At 40.9% G+C, this 24,767-nt stretch overlaps 1 pseudogene; it reads right to left on the bottom strand.

The window, feature by feature from the left end:
• LOC136319534 (NXPE family member 2-like) overlaps nucleotides 1-2,812 on the bottom strand; it is a 65,734-nt pseudogene extending 62,922 nt beyond the window's left edge.
• Between the last annotated feature and the right edge of the window lie 21,955 nt (nucleotides 2,813-24,767).

Here is a 24,767-nt window from a genome sequence, read left to right as displayed (position 1 = left end):
GAAAAACAGCTAAGAACCAAAGACAGGATAATATATGTTGCTGAAATGTACTTTATACTAAATACTAATTCATCGGGCTCATTGAATTAACTGTTTCACTTAGGGGAAAAAAGATTCTTTGTAAACTATTTTCATAAAACCATGTATACTTTGAAAAATAGGTATCAAATTTAGCATTTGTCATATAAAAGACTCATAAAATCTGTGTGGCTATGCTTCTTAAGGTTATTAGATCGTTTCTGTCACCTTGTCTGTACCTTTGGTCACCTTACGCCTAGATGTCCTGGTTTCGTTCTTGGGGTCCTTGCTGACCGCACTGGTCTGACATGAGAAGGTGAGCTGGACACCATCTCCGTAGTCGGTACACATCCCATTACTAATAGAAGAGTGATTTATTCACATGCTAAATTAAAGACCATCACAGTGTATGAAATAATCATTTAGAACATAAATATTGAAAATTTCATAGTAACTTCAAGAAATTAATTCTAAAAGCCCTGGCGAGATAGCTGGTTAGAGAATCATCCGGAAGTGCAGAGTTACTGGTTTGATCCCCGGTCAGGGCACATACAGAAACAACTCGGTGTTCCTATCTCTCTCCCTGCCTCTCTCTCTCTCTCTCTCGCTCTCGCTCTCAAAAAAAAAATAGTTCTAGTTCTTTCACATTATTTCCAGTATTAGTGAAAATTAATATATTTGACCTATAGGGCTAAAGTAAGTAAATTTGCAAACACTAAGTTATAAGGTTTACTTTATCTTTTTTCCCAAAAATATTCCCCGTAATTCCAGGCTTTCTCCTGGATGAGTCATTGATACAGAACAAAAGAGCAAAAGGTATCTCAGAATAAGGGAAGAGTCTTCCTCGTCCTCAGTGTCTTTCTGTCCTTGTCTCTCTGTCTCTCTCTCTCTCTTCCAGGAATTAAGAATTTAATATCAAAATGTACCCATAAGATCTTCACAGAAAACATATAAAAAATTCATTCACCAAAAAAAACCCCCAACTTTTATGTGCAGTAAAAGCATTCCTTCTTTGTCGAGGCTGATTCTTCCCATCTTCATCTGAGGTTGGCAGCTGGCAGCATCTTCTTTAAAGATAGGAGTTTTCTTCATTGAAATAACCCATGTGGCTCTGTGGCTATCTAGGCATGTTTTACAGCCTAAATGTATAAAGCTTAGTGGAAGGGTTCCACTTTGGTCGGGCTGCATGTGCTGATCCAGTCCTGAAGTTTTTCATACCTGCACAGACCCTGCAGGGGCAAGGCTGATGCTATAGCACAGAGCCGTTCTTGCCATTGCTCCTGGTCTCCAAGTCTCGGTGTGTTGATTGCAGCACCTGGTAAAGGAAGAGGTGCGAATATGAAGAGGAACACCAAGTAGCTGAGAGCCACCTTCAACCCAAAGGTGTGAAACTGGAGTGTAGAAATGCCTGGGTTCCATCACCACGTATGAACAGAGTCTATCTGGCCTCACAGGAGGTCTAATGCATTACACCTTGTAAATCTTGCCCTTAATATTTCTAAGGATCACTCCCTACTCCACAGCCTGTGCTTCTTCCTGGCATCTACGTGGCTACAACAAAAAAGACGACAAGCAGAGACAAGCTGCGGAAGTAGAGCCACCAGGCATGCAGCTGAGACTTCTGTCAAGGCTTGGTGCACAAAGTCCCCTATGTGGCCCCGCATGCTGATTTGGTGCCAACTCCTTTTTTGTCTAAGACTACTTCTCCCCAGCCCTGGTTTCTCTGCTCTCCTCTTTCCCTCCATAGTGAAGTAGGTGTGCTTCACAGAGACACACAGCCATGACCCCAGCACCATCCTTGAAACCATCTTATCCATCCCTAGTTTCTTAAACAAGGCCAGGCAAACAGTAGCAGTCAACAAATATTAGCCAAATGAATGATGCTGCATCTCTATACATCCAGAACACGTCATAAAATTGAACGGAAGAGATAATGTACAGAGAAAAGGGACATAGCACGTTTTAAAAATTAATCAACAAGTTAATAAATTTCTGTAAAGCCAAGAGGAGGAAGAAACAAGATAAACAGAGGAAGCACCATGAGCATCTATGAAGGAGGGGGTGATAGGGCAAAATTCTGTGTTTATAATGAGAGTAATTGCTGACACCTCTTCACATCTACTGCTTTGGGGATGAGGGGGGAGGCACATGGAGCTGACTTCATAAGGCAAAGAATAGAGAAATAACATAAGAACGAGGAAGCCTAGGTCTTCCAAAATGTTTACATACCCCCACTATCCCCTTGTTCTTTGATTTCACTCCTTTTCCATTATGGGAGTGATACATACTGAAAATCTCAAAGATCCTGCAGAAAAAATACTAAAGCAATCATAGAAAGAAGGTTCTATGACCTTCCAAGAATTGTTCATTCAGTGAGCACTTACTTACTCAACGATTACAAAATGTCAGACCCTGAGATGAGGATACAATGTTAAACAAGGCAGCTGGGGTCCCTGTCCTCGAATAAGGAGTATTCTCTCTAGAATACCGGCAAGTGTTAGGCTACCGCAATACTGTCTGGTACCTGCTACAAAACAGCGCTGAGGGGAGACAGAGTTACACTCCTCAGGGTTGAGGGTTCGGAGAAAGCTTCCGGAAGGAAGTGATATATAGAAAGAGACTAGAAAAATGGCTACTATACAATGACATTAATGAGATACAATAAAACTGTAAAAAAAAAAAGGGGGGGGGAGAGGTACGGGGAGCAACCTAGAAGGAAAAAGTTCCAGAAAGATGTGCAAAAGGGCTCACCTTTCACAACCTGGTGTGCAGTCCCTTGCTTGTCTGCTTTCATTTTCAAATAAGTAGGAACTTATTTGAAACTGCAAGCATTTATGTCAGGGCTAAACGTATGGATCATTTTTAAAATGGAAGAGCTCCACAAAGATTTGAGAGAAACCATTCAGTTTCTCCACTTATTCAATAAAACCCTTCTCAGGCCTGGCCTGTGGTGGCGCAGCAGATAGAGCATCCACCTGGAAAACTAAGGTCACCAGTTCAAAACCCTAGGCCTGCCCAGTTGAGGCACATCCGACACGCAATGAATGAATAAAGTAAAGCAGCTATGAGTTGATACATCTCACTTCCACATCTCCTCTCTCAGTAAAATCAACAAATAATATCTTTTTTAAAAAGTACTAAATGAAGCCCTTCTCACAATTCAATGTATCCCAGGTAGACCAAGCATTAAATTGCCTGGTAATATACGGTAGGTGGGAAAGTTTGGGGTTTTTTTGTTTGTTTTTTGTTTTTGTTTTTTGTTTTTTTTCTGAAGCTAGAAACCAGGAGAGACAGTCAGACAGACTCCCGCATGCGCCCGACTGGGATCCACCCGGCACGCCCACCAGGGGGCAATGCTCTGCCCCTCCGGGGTATCGCTCTGTTGCGACCAGAGCCACTCTAGCACCTGGGGCAGAGGCCAAGGAGCCATCCCCAGCGCCCAGGCCATCTTTGCTCCAATGGAGCCTCAGCTGCGGGAGGGGAAGAGAGAAACAGAGAGGAAGAAGAGGGGGAGGGGTGGAGAAGCAAATGGGTGCTTCTCCTGTGTGCCCTGGCCGGGAATCGAACCCAGGACTTCTGCACGCCAGGCCGACGCTCTACTGCTGGGCCAACCGGCCAGGGCCGGGAAAGTTTTTTTTAATTGAGAAATATCTAATATATCTTCGGTTTACCCATACACAGCCTGGTAACCCGAGAGACCAAAGTAAATGAGAAAGCAGAGTGAAATCTACTTTACATTAACTTGTTTCCCCAACAAAATTTTAAATTTCTCTTGATTAGAGATCTTGCCTCAAAGGTCCCTTACAGCAGTGGCCCCCAACCTTTTTTGGGCCATGGACCGGTTTAATGTCAGAAAATATTTTCACGGACCCGCCTTTAGGGTGGGACAGATAAATGTATCACGTGACCGAGACAAGCGTCAAGAATGAGTCTTAGACGGATATAACAGAGGGAATCTGGTCATTTTTTAAAAATAAAACATCATTCAGGCTTAAATATAAATAAAACGGAAATAATGTAAGTTATTTCTTCTTTCTCTGCGGACGGGTACCAAATGGCCCAAGGACCGGTACCGGTCCGTGGCCTGGAGGTTGGGGACTACTGCCTTACTGTGTCTAGTACAAGACAGATTCTAAAATGTTTGTTAAACAAATGGATAAATTGTTCAGTACATTTTAAGAAAAATATATGGTTTCTGAAATGCCTAAGAGGTTTTTCTTTTTAATGTCAGTCTCCTCCCCTTGTGACCCAGCTCAGTCTTGGAGATGAGAGTGACTACAAAATGTGGAAGTTTCGTTCTAAATGATGTATTCAAAATAAACCAAGAGCTCCCTGAGCTGGCCCATAGTACAGCTCTAGTTGATGCCGCAAAACCTAGGAGCTTCATGCTCAGCTTAGATCTGCAGCCCTAGACTTGTATTCACATTAAACACCAGCCCCACCACATAATCACCGCATAACCACCGTGCATGCACATACACACAAACTTGGAGGTGGGGCTGCAGAATCAGAATCATTAGATCACAGTCTTGTGAGTCGGATTGTCTGGATCTGAATCTTTTTTTTTTTTTTTTTTTGTGACAGAGACAGAGAGAGAGACAGAGCTGCCTTGACCAGGGGCTGCAGCAGAGGGACTGATCCCTTGCTCAAGCCAGCAACCATGAGGTCATGTCTGTGATCCTACACTCAAGCCAATGACCCCGGGCTCAAGCTGGTGAGCCCACGCTCAAGCCAGATGAGCCCCGGCTCAAGCCAGTGACCTCAAGCTTTCAAACATGGGTCCTCTGTGTCCCACTCTGACACTCTATCCACTGCGTCACTGCCTGGTCAGGCTGGATCTGAATCTTAACTCTGGCAATTATGTATTAATGTTGTGGCCATATGCAACTTTTTTAACATCTTCCTGCTTCTTTTTTTTTTTTTTTACAGAGACAGAGAGAGAGTCAGAGAGAGAGATAAATAGGGTCAGACAGACAGGAATGAAGAGAGATGAGAAGCATCAATCATCAGTTTTTCGTTGGGACACCTTAGTTGTTCATTGATTGCTTTCTCATATGTGCCGTGACCGTAGAGCTACAGCAGACCGATGTAACCCCTTGCTCAAACCAGATGAGCCCGCGCTCAAGCTGGCAACCTCGGGTCTCAAACCTGGGTCCTCTGCATCCCAGTCTGACGCTCTATCCACTGTGCCACTGCCTGGTCAGGCCATTTCTTAATCTGTAAAACAAGTAGATTAGACTTACCTCATAGAGCTGATTGTTTCCCTGCATTCATTGAATAATTAAGTAGCTAAATCTTCATCTTCTCCCAAAATTCTTCCATTGCCCTGAAAGAATTTAGCTCCCATATTCACATGGATTCAAATTTCCAATCTGCTGGTGAGTTTTCTAAGTATCAGTGAGCTTCAGACCTAAGGTATTCTGACAACCCACTTTGAGGGCCATATCTTGAACCTTTTATCACCTAAGTGACATCTCACACTGTCTAACTGCAGCCTCTCTATCCTCTTATACCTCACTCTCATTGCACCACCCAGAAACCTTGATTTCCCTCACTAATTCAGGACATAAAAATGTCGGGAATGCCTTTTTTGTCCCAAACACTGTTTCCTTGATTCTTCCTTTTTCGTTCAATAATAGGACACCCACCAGCCCCAGTTTCCTTTTATTTCTGTAGTTAATTACTTGAACTTTTTCCTCCCTATACCCTCAAAATCATGAAACGCATAACTTTTTAATGTTTGAAGTCTCTGTTTCCTCAAAGGAAAGCGAATATTAATTCTCATTTTGTCCTTAGACAGTTTCATCGTTCTGAAGGTTAAAGAAGTAATAAGCAAAATTGTTTTACTAGATATCATATATTACTGAAGGTTACAAGTTAATTTGTATTCTCATCTCATACCACATATCAAATAAACCTCTGAGTATTTATAGATTCAACCATTTAAAAACATATATCTAACTATTACAACAAACTCAGAGAATATAGTCCCAATGAGCCTTTCTTTTAAAAATGTAAAAGACCAACTTCAGCTAAACACAGATAAATAGTAAAAATTTTTAAGACAGAATGATGACTATTACTGGATACACTTAGCTATATGAGAATTAGTAAGCACAGACCTGCCTTGACCAAGACCTGAAGTTTTGTGTTTGTGTGTGTGTGTATGTGTGTGTGACAGAGACAGAGAGAGACAGAGAGAGGGACAAATAGGAACAGATAAGAAGGGAGAGATGAGAAGCATCAATCCTTCTTTGCTGCACCTGAGTTGTTCATTGATTGCTTTCTTGTATTTCCTTGACCAGGAGGCTACAGCAGGCCAAGTAATCCCTTGCTCAAGCCAGAGACCTTGAGCTCAAACTGGTGAACCTTGCTCAAATCAGATGAGCTCATGCCTAAGCTGGCGACCTCTGGGTTTGGAACCTGGGTCCTCTGCATCTCAGTCTGACACTCTATCCACTACGCCACTGCCTGGTCAGGGAAGACCTAAAGTTCTAATCTATGTTACCTGTTCAGTTCAGGAAAATCCAATTCAGTAACTAAAGAAATAAATAAGAAAGAAGCTGGGGGTGGAGGGCGAGGTGGGAGGCAACTCCCTGGGAGAATTTAACAGAAACAAATGCAAACCATTTCTGAATTCACACATTCTAACCAATTCACAGAGGATTCCCACAGATAAATTCACCAATTATAAAAGCACATCCCAGAATTACACAGAATATGAAAAACATCTAACATAAACAAGGATAAAAAATATTATGGAATTAGACCCCCAAGAACTTAGGAAGAGTTATCATTAAAAACTATAAGCATTTAAAATTATTAAAGGTATACAAAGTAGAATCAAAAACATGAAATGATATGTGATAAAAAGATAACATAGGTTTGTAAAAGAACTAAACACTGTGTCCAGATATGAAAAGTATATTTATTAAAATTGAAAACTCTGTGAATGATTTAAACAGCAGATTAGACGGAATACATTCCAAGAACCCCTTGGAGACCTAAAACCACAGATAGCTTCCCTGTACATACATACCTATGATAAATTTTAATTTATAAATGGACAATAGTAAGAGATTAATGACATTAATTAAAAGAATAGAATTATTATACCTATACTATAATACAAGTTGTGTGAGTGTGATCTTTCTCTCAAAGTATCTTACTGTACTGTACTCCCCCTTCTTTTTCTTGTGATGTGATAATAAAATACCTGATAAAGTCAAGAACTTGCACCATTTCCCTTAAAGGAGGCCCTTTATGGCTTCACTTAGGCATATCCCAATTGCCAACATCACCCCTTTTGAGTTCTGGGGCCACGAGTAAGTTAAATAAGGGTGACTTGAACACCAGCACTGCTGCTCCTCAACAAGTGATCTTTTAACTGAGATGGCTATTAAGGCGATGGCATACACAGCACAGAGACACTGGGCAGAGGAACAATTCACATCCTGGGTGGGATGGGGCAGGACTGCAGAAGATATCATGCTACTCAAAATAGTGTGCAATGAAAACATTATGAATTGTCTATTTTTGGAATTTTTCATTTAATATTTTCGGACTGCAGTTGACCACAGGTAGCTGAAACAGCAGAAAGCAAGACCATCGATACAGATGGGGCTACTGAGGTAAAATGGAAGATAGATCTGAAGAAATTACACAGAACATAGTGCAAAGAGGGATAAATATAAGGGTTAGATGTTTAGAGAAATGAAATCTATAATAAGAAAGTATGATATAAATCAGTGGTCCCCAATCCCCGGGCCACGGATACTGGTCTGTGGGCCATTTGGTACTTGTTCACAGAGAAAGAATAAATAACTTACATTATTTCCATTTTATTTATATTTAAGTCTGAACGATGTTTTATTTTTTTAAATGACCAGATTCCCTCTGTTACATCCGTCTAAGACTCACTCTTAATGCTTGTCCTGGTCACGTGATACATTTATCCGTCCCACCCTAAAGGCCAGTCTGTGAAAATATTTTCTGATATTAAACCTGTTCGTGGCCCAAAAAAGGTTGGGGACCACTGGTATAAATGGAGTTTTATAAGGGGAAGATTTTGAAAAGATAATGGCTAAGAATTTTCTAGAAAAAAATAAAAGATGAATGCTCAGATTAAGATGCCCAATGATTCCCAAGCTGTAGGAAGAAAACTAAATTTACACTTAGTACAGAGCACCACCTCCCCTCCCATCCCGCAACTATCAGCCTATTCTCCAGATCTGTGAGTTTGTTTCTGTTTCACTTTTTTTTGTTCATTTGTTTGTTTGTTTAGATTCCACATATAAGTGAGCTCACATAGTATTTGTCTTTTCTGTCTGACTTATTTCACTTAGCATAATAATACTTTCTATGTCCATCTCTGTTGTCACAAATGGCAGGATTTCATTCTTTTTATGGCTGAGTAATATTCCATTGTATATGTGTGCCACATCTTCATCTGATCTATCCCGTATCTGACTACTCTAACAATGCTGCAATGATCAAAATTGGCCATGTAGCTTTTCGAATTACAGTACTGTTTTGTTTTCTTTAGACAAATATTATACCAAAAGTTTTAGTTGTACAATAATTCTATTCTGTACTCCATTACTGTTTTCCATTGTGGCTGCACTAATTTATAATGCCACCAACAGTGCACACAGTTTCCCTTTGCTCCATGGCAGCAGTGCTGTGGGCAGAAGTAACCTAGAAGGGGGAGAACGGTTTTTCAGGGCAGGGTGGTCTCAGCCCCAACTCGGTATGCAAGCCCTCCCAGAGCAAGGGCCTGTGAGAAATACTCCAGCAGCCTGCTTTCACCACTGGTAAACACCTTTTTGGATATGAAGTCACCACCTTTACATACACACACACACACACACACACACACACACACACACTTTTTTTTGAGCAAGAGAGGCAAGGAGAGAGACTGGAACCTTGAGCTGTTCCTATATGTGCCCTGACCACCTTTCAATCTGGCTGGTGATTGGTTCTATTGGAGAAATAAAATTGAAAACAGAATCTCCTGCCAACCTGGAAAACCTCTCCATAAGTGTCGAGGACAGAACAGTTTTATTATTGAATAAGCATTTAGTGAGAATGTGATGTGCCTCACAGGGAATCAGCTAAAGAGAATGTAAAGACAGAACGAAATCTCACCCTTTAATAGAACCAGGCAGCTACAACCCATTACATCCACGTTGTCAAGATTCTGGTCGTCAGGTAAGAGACAGCAGCATTTGTCTCACACGGTTCATCCTAGATGCACTTGGTAATTGGGGCGACCATCTGTGTTTGCTAATTACAATTATCTAGAAGAATAATAAAATTTTTCAAATATCCATGACAGGTTGATTGGAGCCAGATGCCCAAGTTAAACTCTCGTGGAGGCGGGAGAGAGGGGTGTTATCTTCCTTGATGTTTGCATTTTGGAGATGTCTCCTAGGTCTTAGGGAAAGACATTCCTGGGTTATAAAACTGACAGCAGGCTTATTTAGCTTTTAAAAATATTTACATACATCTCAAAAAGACAAAAATAGAATTCACAAGTGTCCGAGAGGAAATGCTCTAAGGAGAGGGATGTGTGTGGGGAGGGTCTCTTTCCCCTTTTACACCAGAGAAAATTCAACCTTTTAAAATAGATTTGTATTTACCCTTATACTTGTTATGATGAAAGAAACCTTTCTGAATATAGTCCAAAGCTTATTTCTGTTCATTTGATCTCACTAGAGACAGAAGAGATGGTTATCAACCTCCAAAAAATTACTTTGATTTTGAAGATTACATTTTCTCCATAGGCTGCTAATTAATTACTTCAGTCATTGATATCTGAGCCCTCCTCCCTTATTTTGCCTTGAGATGTAACCATACTGTGGAGAAAGTCCTTTACTTTAAATTGTCTTTGATTCTGAATGGCGATGAATATCAGATAATGATGCTGTGCCCCGCTGTCTGGGCACTAGGAATAAACAGGCTGGCATGGTGCTTCCCTTCTGGAGCTAATTCCCTCTGGCAAGGAAATGGACATTTAGCTCACAATAGCCAATGCCTCACAAGCATTCCTCACCGGGAGGAATAGAGGGTGCTTTGGGACAGCATCATGGATAAAGTGCCCTACCCTAGTCTGGGACAGTAAGAGGTCAGATTATAGAGGACCTGTAAACCACAGTGAGGATTAGGGATTAAAGATTCAATGTTTTGGGTTTATCCCTAGAGGTTTTGGTGCAACTCAAGAGCCAAATATTTTAACAAGCTCCTCTATAGAACCCTGTGTAATTAGTCTCAACACATCCCTTCAGGACACTCGGGCTTTATAGTCTTTGAAGGTTTTAAAGGCCAAAATTGTTATAACTGGATTTGAAAGGGTTGGAGGAGAGAGTAGGCAAGAATTGTCAGAAAGTCATTAGGTTGCTATTGTAGTAGTTATGGAGAAAATTGATGGTAGCTTGGGCATATAGGGAAATGGACATTTTTGAGATATTTAGGAGAGAGAATAGGATTCTGTGATCATTTAAATGTGAAAGGATATGCTGAAGAAGAAGGAGATATTTATGGTTGACTCCCAGGTTTCAAACTTTAGTAACGAGTATATTGGGGTTGAGGGGTTTTTGGACACAGAGACAGCCATGTGGAGATGTTTCAGAGGCAGTGAGATGCAGCAGTTTGAGGCTTAGGAGCTCTGACCGGGTCTGTGCTGGAGATATGGATTTGAGAGCAGTCAGCTGATAGATGGTAATTGAATAGGAATGGATGAGATCACCCAGAGGAAGGCTGTCGATGAGGAGGGAAGGTCTGGAACAAAATATGGGCAATGTGGGACTATATTTCGGTATGAAGAGGAGCCCGCAGCAAGTATTGAAAAGGAATGGCTAGAGAAATGGAAGGACACCTGAAAGCATGTGGTATCCATGGGCATGTCTGTGGACAGTGGCCCATGGTGATTTTCTGTATTTTTTTTTCTTTTTTCCAAGTGAGAGGAGGAGAGATAGAATGACAGACTCCCACATGCACCCTAACCGGGATCCATCTGGCAACCCCCATCAGGGGCCGATGCTCTGCCTATCTGGAGGCATCCTTAGTGCCTGAGGTGGAGGCTCCACGGAGCCATGCTCAGTGCCCGGGGCCATACACTCAAGCCAATTGAGCTTGCAGGAGGGGAACAGAGAGAGAGAGAGAAAAGAGGAAGGGGGAGGGTGGAGAAGCAGATGGGCGCTTCTCCTGTGTGCCCTGACCGGTAATCAAAGCCAGGACTTCCACATGCCAGGCCTACGCTCTGCCACTGAGCCAACCAGTCAGGGCAATTTTCTGTATTTGTAATTTAGTAAAAACCAGTTAAAAACATTTCAATCTAATTTCCAATCTCATAATCTGGAGGGTGGCTGTTCTTAGCATCGCATGCAATGAATGACTTTATCCGAGGCATCAATCACTCTCACATTCAGATCTTAAAACATCTCCTTCAGGATAAGCCAGTTCATAGAGCCAGGAAAGACACTGAGTCTTCCTCCTTCCTTACGCACTTTGTGAGTGTTTTCGTCTCACCTCAATGTCTGGACTTCTCAAAAGCAGACATTTGTAGCTTTTGACACTGTGAATAAAAACACCGATAGGGAAGTTTCTGAAGTGCTGGCCAAGGGTGATGATGATGACTGCATTGTTCACTGCTACTGGGTCGTATATTGTCTCAGGTGATATATTTATCTTTTGCTGGGAAAGGCTTTGGAGTAAGAAATGGGAGTCCCTGCTCATCCCACTGAATGTGAATGCTTTTTCTGCATGTAGAAGTATATGTCCTTTTTCTTTTCTTTTCTTTTTTATAAGTCTGCTGGACCCAAAACTCTTGACAAGGGGTCAGCAAATGCAGCCTGTCCCCTGCTTCTGTCCAGCCTGCTAGCCAGGAATGGTTTTTAGATTTTTAAATAGTTGCATTTTAAGGGATTACAGAAATACCAACATAATCTTGGTTTTGCCTCTTGGCTCATAAAGCCTGTGATGTTTACTGTGTAGCCTTTTGTGGAAAAATTTTGCAATCCCTGCTCTAGGCTATTGCTCCTTAGCTACTTAAGACTGAAAAGAAATCTTTTAACTCAAATGGGAAATTCAGCCAGGACAGTGGTTGTCAGACTGTAGCATGGTCAGAATCACCCGGCAGGCTTGCTCCAGTGTATGTGGTGGACCCCTGTCCGTCTGCCAAGGGACCAGAGAAGTGGCATTTCTTTTTTTATAAATTTCTTTTGAGGTATATTTGACATAGAACTTGTGTCATCATATTACATTATTACAGGTGTACAATGTAGTGATTCAATATTTGTATACATTGTGAAATAATCACTACAATAATTCTAGTTAACATTTGTCCCCACACATAGTTACAAAATTTTTTTCTTATGATCAGAATTTTTAGGCTCTACTTTCTTAGCGACTTTGAATCTGCAACATAGTATTGTAACTGTAGTCACCATGCTATACATTACATCTCAATGACTTACTCACTTTATAATTGGAAGTTTGTACCTTTTGACCCCCTTCATTCATTCTACTGTGGTAAACAGCAATCTGTTCTCTGTATCTGTGACCTTTTTTTTTTGTTGTTCTGAATATAAATGATACCACATGGTATTTGTTTTTCTCTCTGTGACTATTTCACATAGCATAATGCCCTCAAGTTCCACCTCTGTTGTCACAAATGGCAAGATTTCACTCTTTTTTATGGCTGAATAGTACTCCAGTGTGTGTGTGTGTGTGTGTGTGTGTGTGTGTGTCTCACATATTCTTTAACGACTCATCCACTGAAAGAAACTTAGGCTGTTTCCATATCCTGGCTATTTTAAATAATATGTTTTCCAGTCCTGTACCCATTTTTTAATCAGGTGCTTGCTTTTTTGGTATTGAGTTGTATGAGCACTTTATACAGATGCTTTTTCACATTAATCCCTCATTAGAACTATGTGTTTCTTAACACACTGCAGACCAGTAGTTTTATTGCTAGCTTTACCCAGTGGTCAGATAAGTTTCTATTGAACAAGTACAAAAAACGTTTTACATAAATGTTAAAGGCATGCTTTAAAATTAAATACCCATTGGATTTTGAAGTTATTTATTACATGTTATTACAAACTAATATCTTTTTAAAGTATGATACTTTGTAAAACAAGCCTTAGAACCAAATCTGTAAATAATCCAGTTCTAGGACAATAAAAAACAAATAAACCACAGAGCTGTTGCTTATGGTAAAAGTTTGACTGTAGTGGCCATATATCCGCTCAATCTGTCCCTTTTAGGAAAACAGCCTCCTCTCATCCTACCAGGTGAAGTGTCAGGCTATCTGTCAGGACTGGTGGCCTGCCTCTTCACCATGAAGGTTTGTAAGTATGCAACTCATTCCCCTCTGGGCCAAGTGATTGGTTTAGGGACGGGCACATGGCCAACACAGATTCCCTTTTGGGATGGGTACATGGATGTTAGGGGATTGTTTCACTGCTGTGGTTGCTGTGCTGGAAGGGTATGACTCTGGGTCCACAGGCCCTTTCCTGCTGCATGGAGAGGGTTTCTCTGAAGAAGGCAGCCATCCCACAGCAGAAGGTGAAGCTGAGAGATGGGAGATGAGCTGCAGTGACACTTCATGAGTGGTGTGTCCAGCTCTCGTTCCGGTCCCTGTATTTACCGGTTATATAATATTAACCCTTCTTACTTAAGTCGATTGGAGGTGGACTTTTCTCATTAACAACGGAAGGAGTCTTAAGTAAACCAGTGACTCGGTGGTTAAAGTATGCACTCTAATGTTCCAGGAGACAGTTATTAAACATCCTTTCTGAGCCTAATGCTTACCACTCTCTCTCCTTAGACTTACCATGACAAAGAAAAGATCATCAAAGTGTGCCATTTGATGCTGTTTTTAAGAGACAGTATGCTCCCTTTGAGGAAAATAAATGATATTTAGAAAAATGGTGAAGAATTAACAATGTTTGCTCTACATTCCTTTAGGAAATCTCTTTCTGGAAATAATGCTTACTGTTTTAATGTTCAATTAGAGAACAGAGAAGGACTCTGCCCAATGAACTTGCTTCAAACAAGATTCTAGAGTTTTGATTGGATTCACCAAGGACCATTTATTTCTATGCCAGGGGGTGAGCAAATGAAATCAGAACTCACACTCTGTTGTGAAGTCGGGTGTCTAACCCTCGACAGCAAGTGAGTTCCTAGCTTCGTGTGGAGTTGGGGTGAAGGTATCACTGTGGCAGAAGGCTGAAAACTGTGACGCAGTATTTGAATATTGCTTAATATTGCCTTGGACAAGAGTAAACAGAGACTTTTGGTTGGTATCTGTCGCTGCAGCAATGAACTCCCAGAGGCAGATGCTCCGAGGGGCTGAGGGGAGGCAACAGCCCAGGTCCTCAGACCGAAGGACTGAAGCCCCGCCCCATCCTTACTCAGATATTTATTAGCCAATACAAATAACTCAAGGAAGCAGACAAGAAGTTTTCAGGGAGTGAAGTAAAGGACAAGGAACATGTTGACTTGTAATAACCTAAACATTTTCTTGTTGCTGAATCTTATTCTGCTGTTTTGGTGTTTCCAGCACAGGGTCAGAGAAGCCTCTGGAAGCTTGTCTACTTAGGGCTTCCGCCCTAGGGCGCCTCTACGCCTCTAATTGATTACCCTAACTCTGCGAGTCTTCACAGCATATTCCTACAGGTGTCCTAAAATTTCCTTCTTATTACTTAACAAATTTTAAAGTAAGCCCAGCACAGGAAAGGGACTCGCTCCAGATTGTATCATAGAAACCAATACAATTTAATTAACCAATGTCCTGCAATAAACTTAATTAAAAAATAAGTATATTTGTTTTGAGTAAAAAACCACATACTCATAAGACAATCAAATTTAATTTTTATTTTTAATGTGAGAGGAGAGGAGATAGAGAGACAGACTCCTGCATGAGCCCCAACTGGGATCCACTTGGCAACCCCAGTCTGGGGCCGATACTCGGATCAACCAAAGTATCCTCAGTGCCTGAGGCCAACACTCTAACCAATCGAGCCACTGGCTACAAGAGGAGAGGAGAGACAGAGAAGGGGGAGAGGGAGGGGAAGAGAAGCAGATGGTCACTTCTCATGTGTGCTCTGAGCAGGGATCAAAACCAGGATGTTTGCATGCTCTACCAATGCTCTATCCACTGAACCAACTGGCCAGAACAAGACAATCAAATTTAGAGCATTGTTGACTAAAAGGGAAAGAACACTACCTCAGATGACTTAAAGCTGAGCTGCAATGACAGAACTTTCTACTTGAACACATGAAGAGGACAGCTATTTTTAATGGTAAAGAGGATGGATATTTTAAATATTTCTTGTGACAGGAGAAGTAAAATTTTAAAAATAAAAACTTACAAGTCAAAAAGGTAAATAAAACCAAATAAGACAAAGGGCACAGAAAGATCTCACTCAAAGAACTTTAGGAAAACCAAGTAGAATTCTAAAATTAAGATAGAAGAAATATACTTTTTAAAAAACTTTTTTTTTCTGGGACAGTTAGGATTTTATTTTATTTTTTTGATTACTTTTAATGGGGTGACATTGATAAATCAGGGTACATATGTTCAGAGAAAACAGCTCTTTTGAGCCTGACCAGGCAGTGGCACAGTGGATAGAGCATCGAACTGGGATGGGGAGGACCCAGGTTTGAGAACCCAAGCTCGCCAGCTTGAGCGTGGGCTCATCTGGTTTGAGCAAAGCTCACCAGCTTGGACCCAAGGTCACTGGCTCGAGCAAGGGGTTACTCAGTTTGTTGTAGCCCCACGGCCAAGGCATATATGAGAAAGCAATCAATGAATAACTAAGGTGTCGCAACGAAAAACTGATGATTGATGCTTCTCATCTCTCTCCATTCCTGTCTGTCCCTATCTATCCTTCTCTCTCTCTCTGTCTCTGTATAAAAACAAACAAACAAAACAAAACAAAAACAACAACTTTTTGAGAGCAGTAATTCCATGGGTGTAGAATCTCCCAGGGGGGATAAATAGGTTTTTCTTTCAAGTGACCATTTGGCACTTAGTTCAGCCTGTTTGCAGACTTGTCTGCAAATCTATCTCGGCTCCAAACTACTGGGTACCAAGGACTCATCTCAGCCTTGCATTTTTCTTTCCTCAGTCTGTGCTGGTGAAACAACCCTCATCAGCAATATTCAGCACCACCATTTTTGTTAGGGCCCTTTCTGTGCACTTGCCAGCATCAAAGAGAATCAGCCCTGTCTCCTTTCTGCCGCCATGATGTGGAGGAACGCAGCACGAGCACTGTGTCACATTCCTTACTCAGTTTTAATGTCCATCTACACAACAGCATATTCTAAGTGCCCGTGGTAATGTTCATTCCATCCACAAGTGAGAAAAATTGCAAGTGAGGACACCAATCAAGAAGCAATATGGAAATATCTTCAATAGCAGTTTTATTGTTTTTTGTCAGATATTATTTAATATTTTTTTCATTAATATCTTAAAACTCTTATAACATAATCTAGTTTTGTGTATCTCTTTTATTATTCTTTTTTTTTTCATTTTTTTTTTTCATTTTTCTGAAGCTGGAAACAGGGAGAGACAGTCAGACAGACTCCCGCATGCGCCCGACCGGGATCCACCCGGCACGTCCACCAGGGGCGACGCTCTGCCCACCAGGGGGCGATGCTCTGCCCATCCTGGACGTCGCCATGTTGCGACCAGAGCCACTCTAGCGCCTGAGGCAGAGGCCACAGAGCCATCCCCAGCGCCCGGGGCCATCTTTGCTCCAATGGAGCCTTGGCTGCAGGAGGGGAAGAGAGAGACAGAGAGGAAAGCGCGGCGGAGGGGTGGAGAAGCAAATGGGCGCTTCTCCTGTGTGCCCTGGCCGGGAATCAAACCCGGGTCCTCCGCACGCTAGGCTGACGCTCTACCGCTGAGCCAACCGGCCAGGGCCTTATTATTTAAGTATTAAATGCATAAAATAATAAACTACCTCTCAGTATATAATTTTTTTTATACTTAAAATGGTCATTAGGGCAGAGAACTGGTTGTAAAATTATTTGAATCCCACCACAGAATCTACTGGTGATGCTTTTGTGGTTGGGGGAGCTTGTGGCGTGTTTTCCAGTTAAAGGAGATTCAAGATGGTTTCTCTCGGAAAAGTTCCTCGTGTCACTCTGATGGCTGAGCTCCACTTGATGCTTACTGTTGTGGAGGACCGTATGTAACCCAGCAGCATTGCTACCTGCTTTATTGCCCTGTCCCTGGATGTTGTTGACCTGTGTCAATGTTTTCGTTCTACTGTTTATTGGCAGAGTAGACCTGCAAGCTATCCTTTTATCAAAGTTCCAAATACTGTAGAGTGAGATGTGAGTCCTCACTTTGGCTTGTGGCGTGCCCTCAAACTATCTGAGGTATTTTTATTGCGCCTTGCCCACTTTTCCCTCTTTTCTGCTTTAGGTTGTGGGAATGCCGGATCTTCTTTCTCGTGCGCTCTGTGGATTTTGTAAGATTCTGATCCAGTTGGCCATACCCGACTGTTCTGATAGATGAAGGGTATTAAATACCTTTTTGAAAGTAGTCCCCTCAAAAAACAACCAACCAAACCTAGCTCTTCTGTTTCTGTGTGCTACAATTCTGGTTTGAGGAGCAAAACTGAGAAGTCCTATTTTTTCTCCCCAAAATGATGAATACTGTTGATTAGGCAGGATAACATAATATACGAGCAATAAAATTTACATCAGTTTATTTCAAAAATATCCTTTTCATTTCTATTTGTTATAGAAAGAAATCATCACAAAGAAGAAAAGTAATCATTTGTAATTCCATCTCCAGAAAATAGTCATTGTTAATAAGATACTGTTTTCCAGCTGGGTGCTGTTTGGGTGACTTGGTGCAAGTTACTTGACTATGTGACCCTCAGTCTCCTCCTCTGTTAAATGGAAATAGCCCCTCCTCTGTTCACAAAGGGCTGATTTCACTTAAGATGCACTTTTATCATAAAGGAAATGATTATATATAATTGGTTCTGAGTCTTTCTGTCTATTCCTGTTGTAGTACTCTATTATTTGAATATATGTATCTTTATAGCACATTTTAATATTTTATAACAAATATTATACATCTTTTATTATTTTATTATACATCTTAAAGTGATTTCTGCCAGTTATAAATTGTTTGTTTTTTCAAATGAACATTGAAATTATTGTATTAACTTCTTAAACATTTCATTGGTATTTTTATTAAGATTGTCTTAATTTTTATGATATCAAACATTCTAATAAACATTTTTTTTTTCTGGGCCTCAGTAACTTTTGGCAATTTTCATCAAATAAGGTGTTTCACATTTCTTATAATATGTTTCCTAGGCATTTTATGATTTTGGTGCTGTATAAAATGAAGATTTTTTCCTGTTAAATTTCTGACCTGATCACTGGTGGTATATAGGAAAAAAATAGTTGTCTTTTATATATTTTTAAACTAGTTTCCTTACTGACTTCTACTAGTGAATTTTCAATTGATTTACTTAGGTTTTCTATTTAGAAAAGCATCATCTGAAAATAGAAATTAATTTGTCCCCATGTTTCTAAAATTTATCAATTAAAAAAAATTATTTGTCCTTTATTGCATTTGTTAGAACTTCCAGAAAAGTGCTAAATAATAATGAGCACACTGCTCTTGTTTCTGAATTTAATAGGAAAGAGCTCTATCATCATTAACCATAATATTGGCAATTTATATGCAATAACTATTTTCTAACAGATTAAGGAGTTTTTCTTCTGGTATCAGAAAGCTTTTGTATTTTTTAAATAGTGCATTTATTTTAATTATTTTTAATTTTTGCATTTGTTAAAATAATTATTTTTTAATCTTCTGAGGTATTGAAGTGACTAATTAATTGACTGGTATATTTAACATGCTACTGGATTAGCATGTTATTTATATTAATGGGGAGATTAGTTTGTGATTTCCTTTTTGTGCTCCATTTGTTAGACTTTGGAATTGGAGTACTGCTGGTTTGAGAAAATGAATTGGGAACTATGCCATCTTTCTCTATGCTCTTGAACAATTTAAATTATATGTAAAGTGTCTTTCCTTAAAGCTCTGCTAGAACTCACTAGTAAAATTGTCTAGACAGGGTACAGCATTTGGAGCTATTACCTAGGTAGAAATTCCCATTTCTTCCATGGCTATTGTTATCCAGATGAACTACTTCCTCGAGTCATTTCTGGAAGTTTATGTGTTTTCAGAAAGACAAGTGTTTCATCCTTGTTTTCAAAATTTTTAACTTAGAGTGGTACATTTAAATTTCTTATGCCATTATAAAGTGCTCCTATATCTGTGAATAAAGCCTAATTCTTACTTTTAATGATTTCAATGTGTTTTCTGTTGTTTTAAAGCTACAAGGTGTCTGCCCATTACTATGAATATTTCCAAAGAAATTAGCTCTAGGATTTATCAAATCTATAGATTTTATTTTCTAGTCATTTATATGCTTATATTATTATTAATTTATTTCTCATCCCTTAGACATCTTTCCTTTTGTGCCACTTTTTCAAATTTATTTTCATTTTCTATTTTTAAAAATATATATACTTAAGGCTATGGGATTTCTTCTGAAAGTAATATTTCCTATCAATATTGATTTGTAAATTTTGTTTTCATAGGCTTAAAAACTGTTCTGTTACAGCATTTTAAACTTTTGTAAAAATTAAGTATTATTACAAACAATAAAATGCAGTATCTGAAGTGTACAATTTGATTAAGTTTTTAAAGTAAAATTTACATATGGGGATACGTACATATCTTAATTTTACAATTCAATGACAACCCTTCCTCAAACAATCCAATTAGAAATGGGCAGAAGCCATATATTCAAAGACCCACAGATGGCTAACAGACACATGAAAGATACTCAACATTACTAATAATCAGGGAAATGCAAATCTAAAGCACAATGAGATTCACCTCACACCTGTCAGAATGGCTATTATCAAAATGAAAACAAATAACAAGAGTTGGTGAGGATATGGAGACTCCCTGACTTCTCCCTGACTTCTCCCTCCAGGTCTCAGCATTTCTCTAAAATCTCTGGCATATTAGCAATAGAAAGCTCTGGTAGGGCACTCTTAGACCCAGAACCACAGAGGGGCATTCAAGCAGCCTGAGGAACTCATGAAGGTGAATTTATTATTATTATTATTATTATTATTATTATTATTATTAAATGAAAGGCAGGGAGGCAGAGACAGACTCCTCCATGTGCCCCAACCAGGACCCAGCCAGCAAGCCCCCTATGGAATGATGCTCTGCCCATCTGGGGCTGCTGCTCCATTGCTTGGCAATCGAGCTATTTCAGCACCTGAAACAGAGTCCATGGAGCTATTCTCAGTGCCCAGGGCCAACTTGCTCAAACTGTTTGAGCCAAGGAAGAAGAAGAGAGAGAGAGAAGGAGGCAGGATAGAGAAGCAGATGGTCACTTCTCCTGTGTGCCCTGACTGGGAATCAAACTGGTGAATTTATTTTTTATTTTTCTTTTCTTACTTTTTATTTTATTACAGTGCTACCTTGAGATATGAGTTTAATTCGTTCTGTAACCGAGCTTGTGAGTCAGTCAACTCGTATATCAAACAAATTTCTCCCATTTAAAATAACTGAAATAGATTTAATCCATTTCAGCCCTGTGAAACATCCCCAAACCATCCTAAATTATGGAAAAAGACATGTTTTTAATTAAGAAACACATGTATACTTTACCAATGCATAACAAAATATATGAAATAAAAGAAAAAAAGTGTTATTTAATACTGTATTCTTACCTTGGAGACAGACAAGTGCGGCTAATGGAAGTGAATGGAGGAGGAGGAGGGAGGGAGAGAGGAGGGGATGCAGGCACTGTAGACACGTAAACTAAAACTGCACTTTCTTAACACTAAATGTAAAGTAAAACTGCATTTTCTTTACTTTAAACAAAACTAAAACTGCACTTTCTTTACTTAAAATGAAACCACAAAAACTTAATTGTAAAAAATGCACTTTCACCTGACCAGGTGGTGGCGCAGTAGATATAGAGCATTGGACTGGGATGTGGAGGACCCAGGTTCTAGACCCCAAGGTTGCCAGCTTGAGTGCAGGCTTATCTGGTTTGAGAAAAAGCTCATCAGCTTGGATCCAAGGTCACTGGCTAGAGCAAGGGGTTACTCAGCCTGCTGAAGGCCCACGGTCAAGGCACATATGAGAAAGCAATCAATGAATAACTAAGGTCTCGCAACAAAAAACTGATGATTGATTCTTCTCATCTCTCTTCATTCCTGTCTCTCTGTCCCTATCTGTCCCTCTCTCTGACTCTCTCTCTGTCCCTGTAAAAAAAAAAAAAAAAGCACTTTCTTAACTTTGAACTTAACCTAAGCTTAACATTATGTATTTGTCATTTAATCATCACCTGTTTTTGCCTTTTTGGCTGCACTTTCGGCACTTTCACTTGCAGAACTTTTGAATAAAAATTTATCCAAAGAGGTTTGCTTTTGCTTGTCTTTTAAAATGTTACAGAAATGTGACAAACAAGTGTCATTAAAAAAGTGCTGAAGCACGAACAGTTGAAACTTTTTCTGGGTGTTTCTTTTCAATGAAACTTGAAAGCTTCTCCCACATTGCCAGCAGGTCTTTAATTTCACTTGTAGAAATCACTTCCTTTGACTCTACCTCCTCCTCACTGCTAATCTCTTGCAGAAGCTCCATATGTTGCATCATCTGTAGCTCCTTCAACTCCTCAGTTGAGAATTTCTCCTCATGTTCCTCGAGCTCGTTTACGTCACTCTCATCTACTTCCAGACGCATTGACTTTCTAAGGGACACAATTTCCTCCAATGTTTCTATCTCGCTCTCCGTCACTGGTTTGAATCCTTCAAAGTCCCTATCTGCAACAACATCAGGCTATAACTTTTTCCATGCCGAGTTAAAATTCTCATAACCTCTTGCCGTGCCAAGTTAATAATGAGTAAACATATCATGATGTTGTAGTGATCTTTCCAAAACTCTCAAAGGGTTAGATTTGTATTCTCAGTCACCTCAATGCAGCGGCCAAACAAGTGCTTTGTGTAAAGCTTTTCAAAGTTGGAAATGACATGCTGACCCATAGGTTACAAGATTGAAGTCATGTTGGGTGGGAGGTAGAGGACTTTCACAAATTTGAACTCATCGAGAATGTCATCTTCAAGACCAGGTGGGTGAGCCGGAGCATTATCAAGGATTAGTAATGCTTTCATCAGGAGTTTATTTTCTTGAAGATATTTCTTCACTGGAGGACCAAAGACGAGATTTACCCGTTCAATAAAAAACTGCCATGTAACCCATGCCCTAGCATTGGCATGCCACATAACCTGCAGTTTTTCTTTAAGAATCTTGTAAATCTTAATCCTCAAGAATTTTTGGAATGATATACTAGCAGTGGCTTTACTTTACAGTCACCGCTAGCATTTGCACACAATGCAAAGGTCAGATGGTCCTTCATGGGTTTATGGCCTGGCAGCTTCTCCTCTGGTGATGAAGTCCTCTGGGGCATTTTTTCCCCAAAACAATCCTGTTTCATCACAGTTGAACACTTGTTGGGGGATGTAGCCTTCCTTTCCAATAAGCGCAGCAAAATGTGCGATGTACTCCTCAGCTGCCTTAATTAACATCAGCACTTGCAGCTTCACCATGCCTCACCATCGAGTGGATGCCAGGCTCTTGAAATTTTCAAACCCACCATGACTTGCCTTAAATGTATCTTCTGCTGCTTCTTTTGAGGTTGATAGTTCTTTCTTCTTCAAGTTGCCGTAAATAATACGTGCCTATTCATATATTACAGTCTCCGTCACTGTATCTCCTACCAGCTCTTTCTCTTTTACTCACACCAGCAGAAGATTCTTCATTTCTTCATGGATATTTATCCTTAATTGGGACAGAATTGTAGTTCCTTTCAATGGATTTGTGCTTTTGATGGCATTGTTTTGTTTAAGGATGGTACAAATTATAGATGTATTGCGGTCGTACAGCCTTGCCAGTTCAATCACTCATACACCACACTCATGTTTTTCTATTATTTCTTGCCTTACTTCTATCGACATCATTCTCTTCTTCTTCTTACCACTGTCCATTACACTCACTTTCTTCGGCCCCATGATAGCACACAAAAAAAGTTAGTAAAAAATGCAAAAATGGGGGAAGAGACAAGATGGCGCTGGAGTAGGCGGACGTACCAGCATCTACCTCTCAGAACCAAAGTGGATTACAAACTAATTTTATGAACTATCATCTGGAAAAACCAACTTTGGACTAAACTAAAAGGACTCTTCAACCAAGGAACACTGAAGAAGCCACACCGAGACAGGTAGGAAAAGCAGAAACGCAAAGAGGGCTGCCCAGCACCTCGGGGCAAACGGCAGCAGGGAGAGACTCGTGTGGCGGGAAGTGAGTTTAGCAGAGGGGAAAGGGTCCTGAGCCCCAGGAACAAAGCCCCAGCCTGCAGGCCCAGAGCCCAGAAGAGGCGTAAGGAAAGTATTTAGCTGGAAATAAGTCAGGATACTGTTTGTGAGAGAGTCTGATTTCTCAGACCCAGGATCCTTCTTAAAGGGACCGCGCAGAACATCTCTCTCAAAAACAATCACCTAGGGCTCCTGGGGATGGGGGAAGAGAGGAGAGGAACTCAGTAACAGGAAGATAGTGTAATCTAGGAGGCATAGGGAGAAACATTTTGGGAGATGGCCACCCTAACCCCTGGGACGAGTCACTCCCCAAAGCTGAAGTGAATATTTCCCGCGGAAACAGCAATACCAGCAAAGGGAAGCAGGAGAGCAGCCAAACAAGCTCCCCCGCAGCATTCAGAGCAGAGTCACATAGAAGGAGGGAGCTTTCAGGTCTACAGTAGTGAGTCTTAGGGACCGAGCTGCAACGCCCCCACCCACGCGGCTGTGGACGCACCAGAGAGCAGGCGGCAGCGGGAGACAAAAGCGCGGTTCTGCTGGCAGGGGTGGAAGCCGGCAGGTGTGAGCTCAGGTGTGAGCTCAATCTTGCCCAGCTGGGGAGAAGGGGGCATGCAAAAGCAGTCAAGCTCAGCTGCCGGCAGCCTGTAATCCAGCCTCCGGGAGAAGGGCGGGAACCCCGGAAAGGGTGGAGACCAGCCCCTGAGCAAGGGCAGAGGAGCACAGCCCTGCCCCACCCGTGCAACCCAGGCTTGCTGTCTGACTTGGTAGCCGGCTCCTCCCGCGGGGGTGGAGACAAAAGCCCAGAAGAGGCGGAGTTCCGCTACGGAGCTGAGCTTGGACACGCAGCCCTGCCTGGCGGTAAAGCCAAGGCTAGCAGCTGTTCCTTGAGTGGGATCCTCCTGCAAGGGCAGGGTGAAAGCTCGGAAACAGGCGGAGACCCGCAGCTGAGCAAAGGTGCTCACCAGTGCCCTCAGGACCAAGCATAACGTCACACACGGGGGCGGGGCAAAGGCCAAGGCCACCAACCTTTGTGCACCCGAGCACATGATCACAGCCACTCCCGTGAAGAGAAAATGCAGAGGCAGAGAAATACAACACAAATAAACCAAAAGAAATCCCCAGAAAAGGACCTAAGTGAATCAGATATAACCAAATTACCAGATGCAGAGTTTAAAATAACAATTGTTAGGATGCTCAAAGATATTAGAACAACCATAGATGGCCATTACAAAAACCTAAATAAAGAGATAACAAATATAAAAAAGGACATTGAAATAATAAAAAAGAATCAGACAGAAATG

This window comes from Saccopteryx bilineata, chromosome 1 (genome assembly GCF_036850765.1).
Source record: "Saccopteryx bilineata isolate mSacBil1 chromosome 1, mSacBil1_pri_phased_curated, whole genome shotgun sequence".
Lineage (NCBI taxonomy): Eukaryota > Metazoa > Chordata > Mammalia > Chiroptera > Emballonuridae > Saccopteryx > Saccopteryx bilineata.
Note: the sequence above shows the minus strand (reverse complement) of the source record. Positions and strands in the feature narration are given on the sequence as shown.